This window comes from Aedes aegypti, chromosome 1 (assembly GCF_002204515.2).
Source record: "Aedes aegypti strain LVP_AGWG chromosome 1, AaegL5.0 Primary Assembly, whole genome shotgun sequence".
NCBI lineage: Eukaryota > Metazoa > Arthropoda > Insecta > Diptera > Culicidae > Aedes > Aedes aegypti.
The window spans coordinates 216,445,413-216,465,287 of record NC_035107.1 but is presented as its reverse complement, the minus strand read 5'-3'; the positions used below and the strand labels follow the sequence as shown (position 1 = coordinate 216,465,287).

At 37.3% G+C, this 19,875-nt stretch overlaps 1 protein-coding gene across 1 annotated transcript in view; it reads right to left on the bottom strand.

Annotated features, from left to right (window-relative positions):
* LOC5569225 (alpha-tocopherol transfer protein-like) overlaps window positions 1-19,637 on the bottom strand; it is a 37,837-nt gene extending 18,200 nt beyond the window's left edge. The window contains exon 1 of the mRNA XM_001652736.2: window positions 19,361-19,637. The gene's annotated coding sequence lies outside the window, so the exon portion shown is untranslated. The remainder of the gene's footprint in view (window positions 1-19,360) is intronic.
* Window positions 19,638-19,875: the final 238 nt, after the last annotated feature.

Here is a 19,875-nt window from a genome sequence, read left to right as displayed (position 1 = left end):
ACGAAACAACACGATAGTAAGCAGTCGCCTTCGTGAATGTTTACATTTTGTAGGAGTGAAATTGCAAGTGAAAATGTTTAAGCACTTCCTCACGATTTTAAGCTTTAAACAGTGCATTTATCTGGAGTAATGGTAGTAATCAATAAATCAGCGATTTAAGTGATTATATTTTTATCGATGAATCTTTTGTGAAAAAGTGTAAAAATGCCATATAAAAATATGTACGGCTAGTGATGGGAAGAAGAATGAAACTAGAAGTTGGAAGAAACATATTTTTGCGTTGTGATAAAAATGCATGAATTCAGTGTTTCTAATTGAATTAGGTGAAAAACGGTGCTTCTGCAGATACAATGTATATGCACGAGCCAGATGTAGTACTTTTATGCCACAACCAGGTAGGTAAAGAGAATTTAATTCGCATAATTTGTTTGCATTCGATCGCCCAAACCAGTTGCGTGGCAAAGGGGGTGAAAGTAGCAAGAGGTGCGGAAGGTGCCATATCAGACGCCATATTTGGCTTCGCTTTATAATGTCCTTAATCCTACTAGAAATATAACAAATTTATGTTTTATTAGAGCTGGTTTACTGCAAAAAAAGTGATCGCTTGTCTCGATGCGTGTGAAATTTCTTGGAAATCAAGGAAATGATTTATCTTTAATCGCAGTACGCAGTTGAGCAGAAATGTAATTTGAAATGGAGCTCTTTGTTGCAAATATCATGATCCTTTCGGTCAAGTATTTGTTTACTTTTCTTGAACGTAGCATCGCACTTACCCTTTGAACTACTTTGAAGTTAACAATAAAGCAATTGTATGATTTTTGTGCCTCCTCCAGTAGGTCCAACTGCATACTAATTGTTCCGTAATATTTGTTTTACATATATTGGCCCATGCCTAAAGTCTAATTTGCAACTAAAAAAAACGCTATGAGATCTCTCGTCGATTTCTGGCAGAAATTTTCTACAGCTAATCCCTTTCGGATTTACCATTATGTTTTCTTTTGCGTACAGAAAAATCGTTTTGAAATCACTTAATAACACTTGTGCCTCAATTTCCCACAAATAAAGATAGGCCAATAGATTACTTTGAGGCGGCAAACCGAGCCTAAACATATTGTTCTACTTTCTAAAATAACAAAAATATAAGATTTGTTAATTAAAAAGCAGAAAAAATGCTGTTTTGAACTTATTTTATTTTACGTGACAACTCTTCACCACCGCAAACGGCGGTGTAAAGTTTCCACTTCAAGTGATTGCTTTTGTCGATCTTCGCCGGGTAGCGTGCCATTCGTAATAGCTCGTGTTCATGCGCGCGATCACTTGCGATGAACTTCTCCACATTTTCTCACTTAGGTGATATCCGTAATAGGAAAGTGATCACTTCACAGTTTTGTCACCGTGATCGAAATCCGTAATAGGGCCCATAGTTTTATCATACAAAACGCTGCTCAAAGATATCACTGGAATAATTCCCAAGCAACGATACACCCATTCGAGATTTACCATAAAAAGATAATAAATTGGAAAACGTTAGTTTTATTATAATATCAGAAGTGTTGACCCATGACACTATTTATTTCAAATTTGATAAATTTTGTTAAACAAAAAATAAATTTCTCAAAAGTTTTGTTTATGTCAGATGGAGCTGCAGCTCATTATAAAAATAAAAAATAAATTGCCAGCTTATATAATTTCAAGAAAATACATGGATTGGAAGCAGAGTGGCACTTTTTTGCCACATCCCACGGCAAAGGCCCCTTTGACGCTATTGGTGGCACTCTCAAGCGAATGGCAAAAAGAGCAAGTCTTGCAAAATACTATGGAAACACAATCGCAACTCCGCGAGAACTATTCGACTGGGCAGTGAAACAAACTGATACATGTATCACCAAATTAAATTTCTGTTATATATGTTAAAATGTCACAGGAATTGGTGGAATTGTTTGAGAAGGTTTAAACTGTCCCTGGTACCGAAAAATATCATTGTTTTATGCCTATCAGTGATACACAAATTGCAGTCAAACGGTATACTAATTCAGAGGATGAACCAAAAATATTCAATTTATTCAGTAAAGCCCAAAAATAATGTAAATATTCATGTGCAGATACTACGTTTTAGGATATATAGCAATAATAAAAAAATAATGCATTCATGCATGATCAAAACAAACCACGACTTTTTTCATAAGCATAATATTGACCCTTTGCAGACACCTGTTAAGATTGGCTTTGACCAGATAAGAAATGAAATATTATTGTGATATCTTTCCAACCATTATTATTTATTTAGTTGGTATTACATCAATTAATTTGATAAAACCTCGTTAACGATGTTACGCCAATTTACTCGGTCCATGGCTGTGTCTCTCCAACTTCGATTTTGGCCCACGTTCTCCAGATCTTGTTGCACCTGAGCAAGCCTCCTCGCTCGCTGTGCTCCTCGCCTTCTTGTGCCAACCGGATTCGACGCGAACACCATCTTTGCAGGATTGTTGTCCGGTAGTCTTGCAACATGCCCTGCCCAGCGCACCCTTCCGGCTTTCGCAACCTTCTGGATACTGGGTTCGCCGAAGAGCCTAGCGAGCTCGTGGTTCATTCTCCGCCGCCACACACCGTTTTCCTGTACTCCGCCAAAGATCGTCCTAAGCACCCTTCGTTCGAACACTCCAAGTGCTTTCCAACCATAAAAAACCCATCGGATTGTTTGACGGAGTTGATTTTCTCATAAGCGGTTTGGTGCAAGATCAATTGTATTCAATTAAAAAAAACTCTGTATAATTCCGTTTTATTTCTTTAAACTACTCCCAATAAAACATATATAATCTATTTTGTGATTAAAACTCATTTATCACTTGAAAATATGATCATACTAGACTATTTAAAGCGAAATAAAAATAAAATAAAAATTCATTTTGGACATAAAAAATTCGATGTTAGAAAAACTTTTTTACCTAAAATATGCCCAATTTGCAATGTATGGACGACTTTTAGTAAATTCAATAACGAAACTTTTTGCTTAAGGATAATCAAAATCTGAAATGGCCGTTTTTTTAAATCGACTTTAAAGTTTTGAATCATATTTTTAACAGTGTAGAAAATGTTTTTCTATTCTTTCAATACTTTTTTCTAAAGCTTCAGGAAATTTCACGAAAGTCCTCCTTACAACACTTTTTTGTAGGTCTTACCGTTTTCGAGTTATACGGGTTTATAAAAAAAGTAAAACAACTTTGACCCTTTCCAAATGTTAGTCTAGATCGATTTAAAAAAAAAACAAAATGTGCAAAGTATCTTAGTTTCACATACTTTAGACATCCAGAAAGTTTCATTGAATTCTGAAAGGGGTACTGCCAATCTCGTGTCGAGTTGGCGTGAAATCCGTCAGTGGTGACCTCAACTCAACAGAACTTTGAATGATATATATTATTAGGATGGTTTAAAATACATGTTTTGCTCCACACCGCTCAATCGATTCTCCGAAAAATTGAACTCATTTTTCTATATAAACTTTGAAGGGTTGTTCTCATTGCAGTTTTTATTGCACCTTCAGAAAAGCCCTTCAAAGTTTGTATAGAAATTACAATGGAAATGCAAGTAATTCATTCAATCGGTTAAGATACAGTGGGAAAGTGTACCAGCAGGGTAATGGTCTAATCCACCGGTGTACTAAATTCACTCGGTCTGAGAATTATGACACTTGAGCGGGGCACGCTCCCGTATGGTCTAATCCACCGATGTACTAAATTCACTCGGTCTGAGAATTGTGACACTTGAGCGGGGCACGCTCCCGTATGATCGCCACGTGATCTGGACCCGCTTTAGTGTCAAAATTCTTCGACCGAGTAAGTTTAGTACACCAGTGGATAAGACCATGATCCCCACGTGATCTGGACCCGCTCTAGTGTCAAAATTCTTCGACCGAGTTAGTTTAGTACACCAGTGGATAAGACCATTGGATTATTTGTCCATTCTTCTTTTTCTTGGCATGAACGTCCTCATTGGGACAGAGCCTGCTTCTCAGCTTAGTGTTCTTATGAGCACTTCCACAGTTATTAACCGAGAGCTTTCTTTGCCAAAGTTGCCATTTTCGCATTCGTATATCGTGTGGCAGGTACGATAATGAGCCTATTGAGCTCTCGCCGAGCGGCGTCACGAACACCTGCGCAAATTTGCTGGTTGAACAAAAACTGCCGTTTGATTTTGCTGGGAACAGCTGATATTTGTTTATATTTTCAACCAGCACTCTTTAAGTAGTGTTGGTGACATGTAACGTGTATGTACACGAGCGCAGAAACCACTATAAGGCAATCCATGAGACAGCTGCGATCAGCTGGTTTTTTTTGTTTACCATGTGCTTTTGACGTTTCGCGATCGGAGTGACTTTTCGATTACAAAGGAAAATGTAAAGCTCCGATAACACTTGCATGATTTGTTTACTCTTTCATTTCGGTTGCATTCACACTTTTAGCTGTCAGTCCTATCACGAAAAGTCCTCATGGATAGCCTTATGCATGCTATAAAACGTTTTACTTTTACTGTGCGCCCTGTTTTCAAGTTGCCCGTGAGACGAAGCGAGACAGCACCAACACACGGCGCACAGTAAAAGGCATGAGAACAAAAGCATTTATAGCACGTACAGAGGCTCATACTCTATGCCCAGGGAAGTCAAGGAAATTTACATTGCGAAAAGATCCTGGACCAACCGGGAATCGAACCCAGACACCTTCAGCATGGCTTTGCTTTGTAGCCGCGGACTCTAGCCACACGGCTAAGGAAGGCCCCAATCATTTGTCCATATTAAGTATAAATATTTGAATATTTTGAATGTTTTCGCACCATTGCTCCGTTTTAGGTTATATTCTCACGGTGACGGAAAAATCAAAATTACATCTCGAAACGAATAAATTATGATCGCATATCTCGAATTTATATTGAAAGGATGTTCGAAAATTTTATAATGGATCATTGAAGGTAATTTTTGCCAGTGCTCACCGCATCAAAACAAAGGCGCCACTGTATATGGGATTTAACATTGTGGCAGCATTGCTGTTCTGTCAAACACACATGGCTACGGTGGCGCTATCTATCTATTTTCTTCCCATAGCGGCCGTTTAGGTTATTTTAATGATCCATTCTCAGCGCTATAGCTCAACATCTGAAAATATGTAAACAAGATCAAAATCAGACGTCAAAGTCACGCATAGTAAAATATGATTAGACAAGATAACAATACATTAGCCAGCGTGATAACTTTAAATTGCTTTTTATTTTTCTTGTTCCTTAACCTTTCGGTTGTCGCGCGGTTTTGCATCGTCAGATTCGACATGCTGGTACTGAGTACGAAAAGATTTTTTTCCAACAGTGTTGTACAAAATACAACGAACTTACTGAAGTCTCAAATATGTTTTTATGTTTTCCAACAATAAGAATGATCTTGAGGCTCAGCAATATGAAAGATCAACGCTTGCAAAATTTCGATATGCCTCCACCACCTTGAGGTGAAACATCTCGGATATCGAAGATGGCTGCCATTATGGCCGAATTGTACCCCTACTCACGTTTTCAAAGGCACTAAACTGGATAAATAGTTGGCAATCGTTTCTGATCTTCTTATTTTAAGCTTTCTGCTAGTACATAAAGCCAAAATAAAAAGTGCACTGCTGTTGGATGCTTTCTTAGTGCAGTCTTAGAAGTTGAATCCAAACTGTTTCACTTTAAAGGTTTTGTTTCTCCGAAGCCTAAACCAAAGAATCGCTTCTCCAGGAATTCTTATTCTCCGAAAGTCGTAAAGCTTGCCTGAATGTTGAATCAACTGAAGAATTTTTGATGCTTCGGGTGCTCCACCAAGCTGTTCAGCGTATTGGGGATGTCTAAGGAATAACAAAAACACAACTTAGAAGAACATAACTGTAAAACTTACAGTGTTACTACGAACTAAGCTATAAGTTACTGATCCGTAGTTGTAGGATGTGTAGTGATGAAATTAAAAAAATATATATAATTTCTCAATCTTATATTTTCTAAACAAGTACCGTAAAACTAAACATTACATATACTTTGCAATTGGATTAAATGGACAAATTGATGTAAAATTTGCGAAAAAGTTACACGGTGAGAACCAAACTCACGACTCCCTGTTCACTAGATAGGGCGCGGTACCCCTACACCACGAGAGGACTCGCCACCTCTTTCGGAAGAATTAGATGCCCGTCCAATACATTGTATATGCAATGCCTTTTTTTTCCGGCTCTGAAGGGGGAGGGGTAATTTGACCACAGGACTGAAACGGCTGTCATTCACGAACAACTGGAGTGAAGCCAAAAATTTGGTGCTGATTTGACAGTTCGCCCAAAAATATCGCTTTAGCACGAGCAGTGAACCGTATAATACATTTTTGATGCTATTGTCGCATTGCTGTTACATTCACATGCAAGAGGATTCAAAACATTCATTTGTGACATTCAGTTTGCTACTGATTCATTCTTACTGCAGCCATGAATGTATTACCTGACATGGATAAGAGTAGCGTGCAATTCTTTTCAGCCTCCCATGAACGTTATGCTGTTGTGGATGACGGGAATGCGAAATGAATGTAAAAAACAATCACGACGCAGCTGCGATCGTAGTGACAACTCTTCATTCGTTTGCTTCTGATCCAAATCGCCACTTCATCACAGCTGCGTTTTCACTGCTGCACAATGGACCGATGCACGAGTACACTATCTGACGTTTGAGCGGTCCCGTGTTGTTTACGTTACCATGGTAACGAGTGAATTCGGCACCGCTCAAACGTCAAATTAGTGAACTCGTGCATTGGTCCATGGACCTTTGCACGAGTTCACTAATTTGACATTTGAGCGGTGCCGTATTCACTAGATACCATGGTAACGTAAATAACATGGCACCGCTCAAACGTCAACGACTGAACTCGTGCATTGGTCCATTGGAGGAGAGAGCGTTCATTGGAAGCAACAAAAAAGTGGCACAAACGGAGCACCCGGGGTTTTCTTAGGTTTGCTTCTACCCTCTTTATTCGTAGGTTTCTGCTTCGAGCCGTTCTCGCACAAGGTGCTGTCCATAAACAACGTGGTCATCCATGGGGGAGAAGGGCGGGGGTAGTTTGTTTGATCAAAGATCACGATCGGCACATTTTTTTTTGTATAGACGAAAAACCGATCGACGAAGGAAAAAGGAGTCTAAAAATAGAAAAATAACCCGTGAGTTATGGACAGCCCTCAAGCTGGTGCGGTTGGTTGATACAAGAATGAAAAGAAAAACATATTTCAATCGGTGCACATTGTGAGTGGCACATTATGATAATACAGATGTATGTCTACTACAGTAATTCATTACAACCATGATACATTTATTGCTGACCAAAAAATAGTCACAGTCGCGTATGACTTTTATTTTCAGTAGCACATGAAAGTTTTTGTTGCATGAAAGTCATGGTAATCTATGTGTGATTGTCACGCTAACTACAGTTTTTGACGGTACATTTTGGTTCACTGAGCACGAGACACACTCGTTTTCGAATGCTACATTTATATTTCACTTATCATTCTGGTGTTAAGTGCGTATCATTTTATCCAGTTTTCTGTAATCGCAAGTTAATTTGGCCACATTTTATTTAGCGCAATGATAAACGATTATCAATAGTATTATTTTCTTTCTCATGCGACATTTGTCGCTACCGCGCGGGGTTTGATGGGGTCAAAGCCTAACCTTGTTTACTCAGCACTAGCGCCACGCAAATAGTAGCTGGCTTCAAGAACTAGCGCTTACTTCAGCGGATTGGGTTTGACCCCCAAAACCCGCCCTTGGTTATTATTATTGAATTGATTATTATCATATATTTCCCGTAACGCGGGTAGATCACCTTTTCGTGGTGCGTTACGGGGTAAGATCTACCAATTTGAACCCTAGTCTCATCTTGTTTGTCGGGCTAGGGTAATATGTTTTGGTAATTCAAGGGTTCGCGGTACAAAGTCCTTGTTACTGGCAACAGTTTCTGAAAATGGATCATTGAAGGTAGTTTTTCCAAGTGCTCACCGTATCAAAACAAAGGCGCCACTGTATATGGGATTTAACATTGTGACAGCATTGCTGTTCTGTCAAACACACAAGGCTACGGTGGCGCTATCTATGCTTCCCATAGCGGTCGTTTTGGTTATTTTAATGATCCATTAATCTATTTTACCTAGCAGATGGTTAAAGACTCGGAGTTCGTCAGTCCCGAGACTACACTTGAAGCCAGGATAACAATCATGAGTATTAACTCAACAAGGACTGTAAGTACTGGTAATTCAAGGACTCACGTGAATTCTGATTACTAAACAATTTTTCTAGCTTGATTCGGTTTTGCTGCTAGCATAAAGCCCTTTTTTTCTAGTATTTTTCTGGGACTAAACTAAAAGCGAAACAATGATGGGACTAGAGTTCCGTTGCATGGTCAAATATCAGTAGTACCGATTTGGTTTCTCAGAAATTTAATCGATTATGTTTGCTAGGGGGGGCGCCTTCGCTGAGATGTAAATTTCTATGAAGGGTGTGAATAGTGGGACCTTTTCATTATAGTCGATTTGTATCAATATCTGAGGAATCAAAACAAAAACTGTACATAAATCGATGCTTCATTACCTATCAATGGAAATGGAGTAATGCGACATGCACTATACACTAAGGATACGGGTAATGCCACAATAGATCTAAATACTGGTCGCAGTGGCGCATCCGAACAGAGAGAGAGAGATTATCATATATTGGCAGACAGCATGCGCGAACTCGAATAAGTTTCAATATCCTCAAATGTTGTTTCTCTAATTTCTAGCTTAAATTTTAATTTAATTAATCCACCTAAAAGCTTTTTTCAGTCTCTCCGTTAAAAAAAATTAAAAAAGTAAATTTTGCAAAATGCAAGCAAAATTGTTGGTGGTTTGTCAAAGCTGAATAGCAAAAGAGCATTCATATATACAAATTTTCCATACTTTTCGTATATTTGCCGTTTACATATTGCAAGTTAATGATAATTTGACCAAAATTTGGTTGAAATCAAAGTTGGTCGATTACACCATTGTACTTTTTCGTGGTCACTTGGTATGGAGTAACACCCATATATAGAGTAAAGTGGGGCAAAAGTTCGAGTGGAGCATCTGTATAAGATTTCTAGCTCACTTAAAAACGAAACTTGTAAAAGTCATGATGGTTCGAATGCTATTTAAGTAAGAGACTTTCACTCTAAGTATAATGACTATTTGTATTTTTTAGACGTGAAAATGTTAATTTTTGATCAAACTTTCATTCCATGATACACAACAAAGATAAAATCTTATTCGATTTTCTATGTAAAGGCGTTTCTAGGCCTGTCATAAGGACGCTTTGATGTGTATTATTTTTGCATAAATGCTTGAAAATCATTTTTAGCCCATAGTGAGGTAAAAGTTCGAATCAGTAGGGCAAAAATTCGACAATTCGGAAAAAAATTGCAAATTGTCTAAAATCCACATAGTATCTTTAAATTTAGATAAAAAGTTGCTAAACTTCCACATTTTAATTTAGTTTTGCTATTTTTGGGTATTTTACAGTTAAGTGTTTTGGGAAATTTTTTAATGAAAATGTTTTGTTTATTTATATAAAAAAATAAGTTTATCTGCTATTATTTTTCTGGAAATATTGATTATAACTATATCTATCCTACCTTCTATATAAATAAAAATGGAATGGAGGTTTTATGTCACGAGCTGGCTTCCCAACGGGTCATCGGAATGTTTTCACTATTGTATTTGTCCATGGTTCCGATGTGTTCGTGTGAAGGAATAATTTGGAAAGTGTCACTTTGTATTTTGTAATTTCTCATAGTGTTCTTCAGTAGCCTACTTGTTAGCAACTAGTTGGTCGGTGTTCAGACATGCCGGACTTGATGATATTTTAAGCTCGTAAATTCATTTTGATTTTCCTATGCTAATAGAGTAAAGTGGGGCAAAAGTTTAGGGGTCTATTTTGTAATTCGAGCGAATTCACGTGACTCGTCTGAGGTCATTGTCGATCAAAGTAAGCATGCATATTTCAGATGTCACCCATCGACTCCCATAGTAACCCAGTCACATAGAGTGACAACTGTCGATAAACTCGAGTGACAGAGCCAAGTCGAGCGAAATTTTTGGTCGACAGTGACTCCAGTCGAGTCGTTTTTGATCGACTCGACTTATAAAATAAGGCCCTTACTCTTCAGACTTTTCATCCAATAAAAAAGTTTCAATACTACAGCAAATAATGCAAATATTTTGTTATTCAGAATAGTTGGAGTACGTTTCCCTGAAAACACTAAAAATTTCTTGGTCCAGTCAGGCTGAACACTGACTAGTTTCAAATAAAATTGAATGAATTAGGGCAAAAGTACCAATTTCAGACCCAGTACCAATTTTTGATCCATCGATTTTGGCCTACTTTGTATGAAAAATTGGCACAGAATTCTTGTAGGTCGAAAATTACTGCTTTTTCGTACAGTTATGAATAGCACACAGATATGGATCAGATTTGGATTAAAACGGAAATATCTCATCAAATACAGGTGCAATTACTCAGAATACAGTTTACCTTCTTCTTCTTCTTTCTGGCGTTACGTCCCAACTGGGACAAAGCCTGCTTCTCAGATTAGTGTTCTTATGAGCACTTCCACAGTTATTAACTGAGAGCTTTCTTTGCCGGTTGACCATTTTTGCATGTGTATATCGTGTGGCAGGTACGATGATACTCTATGCCCTGGGAATCGAGAAAATTTCCTTTACGAAAAGATCCTCGACCAGTGGGATTCGAACCCACGACCCTCAGCATGGTCATGCTGAATAGCTGCGCGTTTACCGCTACGGCTATCTGGGCCCACCTTACCCAGTTTACCTACGTGAACCATAAATCTGTACAGCATCGCAATCAATCATAATGCGCTTGGGTAGTTTTTCCGTCCGTAGGAAATAACATTTCAACCGTATTCCCAGAACCTGTGGGGCATTGAAACCCACACCACAGTTATGAATTAAAGATAAGATGATTCCACAAGAAACACCAAAACACCATTCGTTTACCTCGCAGATAAATTGCTGTTATAGTGTTTTGATCCATAATATGAGTCGATTTAATCCATAAAAAGGATCGTTCTCTCCGACTGATGCACATCTGTGGGGTGAACATCGTTTGGAATTTCTATTGAAATCGACACTTTTTGGTAAATAACCGTGAGTTTTGAGGTGTATTCTTAAAACAACTATATTATGCTGTGTCAGGAAGGTAATTATAATTTGTCAGCGTCACCATGTTTGTCAATAATATTTTGTTCTGGAAAATTACCCTTAGTTGATCCATAACTGTGGGGTGGCTGTACAATCAGTTTAAAGGGTGTTGCATACACGAGTTGTCGGAAAGTTATATGGAAATGTATGACGTTAATCATAAAAATGGCTCCAGTTTTTTATTTCTTTTCACCGAGAGATGCTGAATTTATATTCTTAACTAGACAAGGCATCTAAAAGGCTGTCCTTTCAGATGACTTTCCTAGTTATGAGTTTATTCTTATTGAAAACATTCCACTTATTACTTCGCACAAAATTATATCACATCTAACCTTGGCATTTTTAATTCATATTGACAAGGAAATTATTTCAGATTATATGCCCAACTCCATCGGGTCAATATTTAATGACATCCCATTAGGTGATGCTTGAATTGATTTCTACGATGGAAAGGAGAGATGCCTGTGTTAATAGGAAACTGTACTCTAATTGCTGTCCACTGGAAGGTGAGAAGCGGGCAAAGGTTATTGCATTAAGTAATAATGTGTCATTACCGAACCCTCAATCTGCCAGATGATACTAGAATAATCGCCCCTCAACCTAACCGGAAATCAAATCCAACTACAACTCCCATGATTTATTGCAAATATTTTCCAACGCGCGCAACATCTTCCTCTCAGCCTTGAACGCCACGCATACAAAATAAAACCTTGACTATGGTTCCCTGTTAAGTCGCAGAGTTGATACAGACAAACAACCTTATACCCTTTGGAAGTCGTTCGGCTGCGTTGATAGCTCGATCAATATTGACTTTCAAACGTATGAAGGTATGCAGAGGTACGCATGGACTAGAATAGGCGCCTTCCTCAGGCCTCAGCATCGGCTCCGGCTAGGTGCATCATCTTCTTGACTGATCGATGATGCATCGCAAAGCCTTGAACGTCACCAAGGGATGGAAACCTCGCCCTACGTGTAGAATGTACAGCAGATGTTTGTCGAATAAATAATTGTAAAATATTGCAAATAGCTTCGCGCTACATGCCGGTAAGGTCCACCTTAACCATCGATCATCCTTCAGTGCAGACGTTCCCAACAGAAAAGGTGTTCTATGATCGAAACACTATGTATGTCTAAAAGAAATAGCTCTTCCGCACCGTATAGAAAATATACAATAGAAAATCTGAACAATACGATTGCTACAAGTTTAGGGTTTATTCGCAAATTTCATAATGCTAAAAATGGCTATTTTTGACATCCACCTGTTTGTTACGCTTTTTGTATGAATATTTTACAAATTGTGTATGAGCTTTAACATTACAAGGACACCCACCCACCCCCTTCAGCTTTATGAAATTTGCGAATGAGCCCTTATCGTACCTACACACTCCGACCACGAGGTCGTAAAGGAAAACTAAGGTTAATGCAACGTTGAAAAATTGTTTAAGAGCCCTCCAAAATGGTCATCAATTATTTCAAACCCTGACTTTGGTTGGCAACACTGCTCTATTGTCATCAAAAAGCCATGGGGCTGTTAACTAAGACATCATTGAACTTTCAAGATAACGAATATTTACCGATGCACAAATATGCTTGTAGCTGGCAACACTGCTTAAAAAGTATATAGAAAAGCACAATATCCCAAGAAATGTGTTTTTCCAATTTTTTTATGTAAGATACAAAATTATTTGATAGCCGACTCCTTCTACTTCTTCCTGACGTTCCAACGAAGGCACCATCCACAAATTACGTAACGCTCTAGGGGGAAGGGGGGAGTAGGCTCCAGCGTTAGGGCTCACAAAAAATTTGAAATTTGTCATACAAAAAGCGTTACGGACGGAGGCAGGGGGCCAACATTTTTCAATTTTAGCGTTGCGTAATAAATGAACACTGCCTAAGACAGAGCCAAGCTCTCGCTCAAGCGATCTCATGATAACTTATACAGTTGTTAGCTAAAGGTTTTCTTTGTCAATTGACCATTTTTGCGAGTGTGTATCGTGAAGCAAGCGCTTCAGATACTTCATGTCCTGGGAAATCGAGAAACAATTTCCATTCCGAACAGGTCCCCCCTTTGTCACGCATTTTGTATGACTCCTCCGAAAATCTTGTAGGGACATAATTTGTGAATGACCCCAATCTTTATAAGTTCATCTGGAAATCACAGAATTCTTCCAGATATCGTTCTGGGATTCTTCAAAAAAAAAGTTGCCCTTCCGGTAATACTTATGCGATTCTTCCGGATATACCTTTGTAATACTTTTGGACATCTTTTTGGAATTCTTGCAAAAATCCTTCTGTGATATTTGCGTCTATCTTCTTAAGGATTATTTTTGAAAACTTGAAAATTAAATTTATCTAAATTCTTCAAAAACTTTTCGGGAATACTACTCTTATAATCTTCCGGATATTTTTATATGATTTTTCCAAAAATTCTACTGGGACTCTACTAGAAATTCTTCTGTAATTCCTACGAAAATAATTCTGAATTTTTTTCGGAAATCTTTCTGGGATTTTTACGAGAATGCCTCTGGGATTCTTCAGGAAATCGCCTGGGATGCTTTTGGAAATCCTTTTGAAATACTATCGAATATTCATTTCAAGGATTCTTCCGCAAATCTTTCTGTCGTTCTTCTAGAAATGCTACTGTGATTTTTACGACAATATCCTTGTAATACTTCTGGGACTCTTCCAAAAATCCTGTTGGAATTCTTCCGGATATCTTTGGATGATTCTTTTGGAAAACCTTCTAGGATTATTTCGGTAATCTTTATGAGGATCCTCCAAATCCTTCCAACTAGATTTTTTCAAGAATTCTTGGAGAAACTCTTCCGAATTAATTCTAGGATCCAGGTACACCCTAAATTTTTCAAAAAAAAAAAAACTCTGCATTCTAGGATTCTTTCGGAAATTCTTCTGGAAGGCTTCAAAATATCTTTCAAAGATTTTTCCAGACATTTTTTCTGTTTTTTTTTTAAGAAATCCTACATTTTTTTTAAGAAATCCGTAAAATTTTCTGAGATTCATCTGAAAATACGACTGTAATTCTTCCGGATATTATTCAAGGATTCTACCTGGAATTTTCTTGAGATTCTACCGTAAATCGTTCTGCTATTTTTCCAAAAATACCTTCGTAGGAAAATCTAGTATTCTTCAAAATATCTTCCTGAAAATTCTTCTGTGAATTTCTTTGGGATTATAGAAGGATTTCCGGAAGAATCCCAGGTTGATTTGCAAAAAAAAATACAGAGAGATTGAAGATTTTAAGGAGGATTTCTAAATGAAATATTTAAGGATTTCCGGTAAAATCTGAAATAATCCAATAAGGATTTTTTGGAAGAATTCCAACTGGATTTTCAATTTATTTTACAGTGATATCCCAACGAACTTATTTGCAAGAATCCCTGAAAGATTTTCTGGAAATTCACAGACATCCAGAAGAATTCATAAATATTTTCCAGAATAATTCCACAGTGATGTCCAGAAGAACTTCAGAAAGATTTACGGGATAATTTCAAAAGGAATTTCCGGAACTATTTAAGAGTAACTTTCGCAGAAAATTCTCCGAAAGATTTCCAAAAAAAAATCTCAGAGGTATTTTTGTAAGAGTCCCAGATGACTGTCCGGAAGTTTTCTTAATGGATTTCCAATTGAATTTAAGAGGGATTTTTAGAAAATTACACCAAGGATTTTAGAAAATGTCCATGAAAATCAACTCATAAATCGCGATAAAATAAGAACACTTCCCAATGAATTTCCAAAAAAATATTTCCAAATAAATTCCCAAGAGACATCTGAAAGTTTTTCAACAGGATTTTCGGAAGTATTCCACAACGATCTCTGGCAGATTTCCATAGGGACTTAAGAAGAATCCCTGAGGAATTTCCGGAAGAATTCCAAGAATTTTAGCGGAATAATCTGACAGTGAAAGAATAGATTTTTTTTATTATTGTCTCAGGCGTATTTCCAAGAGAATTCCATATGAATTGGAATAATATAAGACATGATTCGAAAGAATCTCAGAGGGATATTCGAAGAAGTTTCTAGAAATTCACGGAAGAACTTCTTCTTCTTTCTTTTGTGGCATTACGTCCCAACTGGGACCAAGCCTGCTCCTCAGATTAGTGTTCTTATCAGCACTTCCACAGTTATTAACTGAGAGCTTTCTTTGCCGATTGACCATTTTTTTGCATGTGTATATCGTATGGCAGGTACGAAGATACTCTATGCCCTGGGAATCGAGAAAAATTCCCTTACGAAAAGATCCTTGACCAGCGGGATTCGAACCCACGACCCTCAGCATGGTCATACTGAATAGCTGCGTGTTTACCGCTACGGCTATCTGGGCTATCACGGAAGAACTACTGAAGAAAAATTTCAGATTGATATCCAAAAGAAATCCCGAGGAGTTTTGTAAGAATCCCCGAAAAACTTCAAAAGATATTCAGAAGCTAAATTTTTCAAATAGATTTCATTCCACTGGAAAGCAATCTTAACATCATTCTCGGCAGAATTTAAAGGAAATGTTACTGGAGAAACCCGAAAGGATTCCATAATAACCCAAGAGGGGTTTCCGGGATAATCTAAGAGGAAGTCCTAAGGAGGTTTTTGGAAGAATCGCAGAGCGATCAGAGAAATAACTACATATAATAATTTCAGAAGGGTATCTGAAAGAATCACAATTTGATTTTTTTAAGATGCTAACAATGCCCAAATCTCTCTTGAATATCTAAAATCTGATGTTAGATAACCAAATTGGATCTGCAGATAACTTAACGTTCCGCCTTGTGTTCCAACGAAAGAAAATACTTTATAAGGCTGACAGCACTGTTTAAATAAAATGAAGAACAATTAAATACACTGCCTTTCTAATCGTTTCACCGAGTATTGCAACACCCCCGAAAAGTTTAATGTCACCGGAGGTCATAAATTACTACTGCAATGTATCTTGATTCTATATGAAGATAACAATTTCTATTATGTACTGAGAAAACAGTGTGTATCGTTTACCTTTTGTTTATGTTTGGTACAAAATTATTTTGTTAACTGGTAGCACTGCTAACGCAGTATCAAACAAAACCTAACATCCCAAACTTGCTCAAAAAATGTGTTTGGTTTTATTGTTTGTTCAGTGCTATTTCATGAACTTCTCACGACACTACGAGAAAACTAATATTACACATAACGTAAGTTTCATGTTGAGCCAAATACTCGATGTAAAACTTGAAATGAAGTAAATTTTGGAGTATTTCCACTCAAAAATGCGTCAATCTTGTTAAAGTACGTGCAATGTGATACAAAATCTTTGTGATCCAGACCATATTAAGTTCAATTTGTCGGAATTTGACTTAAATTTACATGATTTCTTTCTAAATTTGTTGATTTATCATAATTTGGGAAGTTCACCCTTGAACCTCGATGAATTCTAATAAACATAAATATAGCTGTAAGATTGGCATTGTATTCGATCCAGTGCCGGATTTGGGCTTCGGGGGGCCCGTGTGAGATCTTTTGACGGGGGCCCTTGGAACAACATGAGCGAGAAACGCTAAGTATAGGAAAGTTTAGTAGGGTAAAAGCACCGGTTTTGGCCAGCCTAAGAGAAAATGTCAATGAAAATTAAATGGGAAGCGGTATTTATACCACAAATATGCCAAATGCAAGCTTTCAATCCATATTATGTGTGTAAAATATCAAAACTGAGCTAAAACCATTTTTTCGCTTTGAAAACCCCGTTGGTCAAAATAGGCCAACGGAACCAGTTTCGGCCAGAGATTTAAGTTCGGTTCCTAAATTGGCCAATTGCATTGATTTCTCATGAGAGTGGTCAAATTAGGAGTGCTCTGGCCAAATTAGGTGTATGGGAGTTAAAATTATAAGGAAAATGTATTGTTTTTCTAATGTTTTGAACAATTTGGACGAGTAAATAAATGTAGCTCTATCATATGAATGTGATCTACTGAACACAAAAGGTTTCATGCTGATTAGCTGTGTAATACGATATATAATCCACTATGGCTACAACTGGCGTATGGCCAAAACCGGTGCTTCTACCCTATTATGAAAATAAAATATCCGGAAAACTAAAAAAATGTAAATTTTCTCGAATTTGGCTATAACCACATCACTTCGTGAGTGCTGCGTAAAATAAATCATCTGTATTAAATACATGAAAAGTCATGCATAATATTTAGTTGAAAACAGGACTATATCGAGACTGGGATATTAATAGCAAACATTATATTAGTATATATATTTTTTTCAATTTTGTTGCATATATTTCCATTTAATGAACTGTCGTTCAACAGCCGTTATAGCAGCAATATGCAAATCTATTACCTATTTTATTTCATTGTGGAGAAATTCTCTGATTAACTATATTTTTTGTTAGAAAGAGTTATCCTATCGCGAATGGATTAAACAATATGCTTTTCAATACTCAATTTGATTTTTGTAACGGTAAAGGAACTAACGATTATGTAGCGTTGCTTTAACTAGATATTCAACTAGTCTTTGCCAACAAGGAGCAATTGCTTTCAGAAAAACACATTAGTTTCACTCTTGTTCGACTAACAACTTTCAGAATAATTTATATGAGCCTGTCTTAGCTACTTTCTTTATAATTAATGTTCCAGATATTGACAACAGTTTGGAAGAACTATGCATGCTTAGACAACTTGCAGATGAGGCTATAGTCTCTATAAATAGCGTTCAATCTGAAATCGTACAAAGATCATGTTTTGATAATCCATTTAGCAATTTAGGAATCGGGTCAGAATTACGATACATTTTAAGCACACAGTAAAAATTTAAATTTTTAAACAAGATATGTAGACTTGAGTAAAAATTGTTGTAAATTCCAATCTTTTAGTAAAAATTGCAATATTTTAACAAAACTTTGTAAATATTAATACCAAATTATATAAATCTGGCACAAAAAGAGGAAGTAAAATATGGAAATATCGAATTTCCGGTAGAATTTTACATGTGGTTGATAGAATAGTAGTTTCAGTACCCTGATAGTAAAATTAAGAATGTGTATGAATTACCGAGTTCTTCTTCTTCTTCTTTCTGGTGTTACGTCCCAACTGGGACAAAGCCTGCTTCTCAGATTAGTGTTCTTATGAGCAGTTCCACAGTTATTAACTGAGGGCTTTCTTTGCCGATTGACCATTTTTGCATGTATATATCGTGTGGCAGGTACGTAGATACTCTATGCCCTGGGAATCGAGAAAATTTCCTTTACGAAAAGATCCTCGACCAGTGGGATTCGAACCCACGACCCTCAACATGATCGTGCTGAATAGCTGCGCGTTTACCGCTACGGCTATCTGGGCCCCATGAATTACCGAGTATCGTCGTCTTTTCAAGAACATTCCAGGGCATAGAGCTTTCCCGAAGGCTGCATGCAAAAAAATCATTCAATTCTTAATGCTGGTGAGCATGCAATTGCTCAAACGCAAATAACTCAGGATACTGATTACTTGGAATGATGCTGCTTCCGACAAAGTTGTTTAAAAACAGAAACTCCTGCGTGTTGTAATCCACAGATTGCTATGGAATTATTTCCTTTGGAAATTACTCCTACAACTTTGCATAGATTTTTTTTTCAAATAGTTTACTTAAAATTCATTTAAATGTTTTTCTTATTATTTCTCCTTAAAAAAAATCCTTCAATAAATATATCGTTAAACCTGTAACTAAACCATGCTGAAAGTCGTGGATTCGATTCCCGCTTTGTCGTATTAAATTTTTTCTCGACTTCCCAAGGCAAATCAAAGAAAACTCTCAATTAGTCACTGGGAAAGTGCTTATGAAAACACAAAACTGAGATCTCAGTTGGGCCGCACCTTCAGACAGTAGCATGGAAAGAAGAAGCGTAAGCACAAAACTACCGTGCAATTAAAAAAGGTTCAAAAAGTACCCAACACAATATACAAAAGTCTAACGAAACCTTATAGCAACAAGTTTGCGAAACACTGCTCTTTCAACTGCCATGATAAGTGTCAAAGTTCAACACCGCACTATTCACTGGAATAATCATTACTTTATGATTGAGGATGTTCTAACCATTAACGTGTAATTACCTTTGAATTAAAATGGAGAAAACCCGTTGGTATTATTTAATCGGTTGTCACTCGACGTATTCTATCAAATCTCTTCCTTCACTCAATCACACTTTCCGCTTCACGATTCACTAACTCTTCGAGGAGACACTAGACGCTAACTTATTTTTGGCTCAACTGTCTCTTCGCAGCCTCTCTGTGCGACGACTTCAACGAAAGGGAAAACGCGACCCAACTCGAACCGATACCACCGCAAGACTGGACAATCTAGCTAAAAGTGATCTCACGCAAACCTCCCGCCTAGCTAGCTAGTGTGATCGCGCTTTATTGTCGCAGAGAGACATACTAAGTCTGTACTATCTTCTACACTTTAGCAGGGCTGTTCATTTTTTAGTGACTTGGTCACTGTTTTCGATCTGGTCACAAAAAAGTCACTACGGTCAACTCTCCCTTCAGCCTTAAGCCTGATTCGCTACTGACAAGTAATTTCTTGACCTATCTTGATGCATGGGAAATTCCTGCAAGGAAGCGCTTTT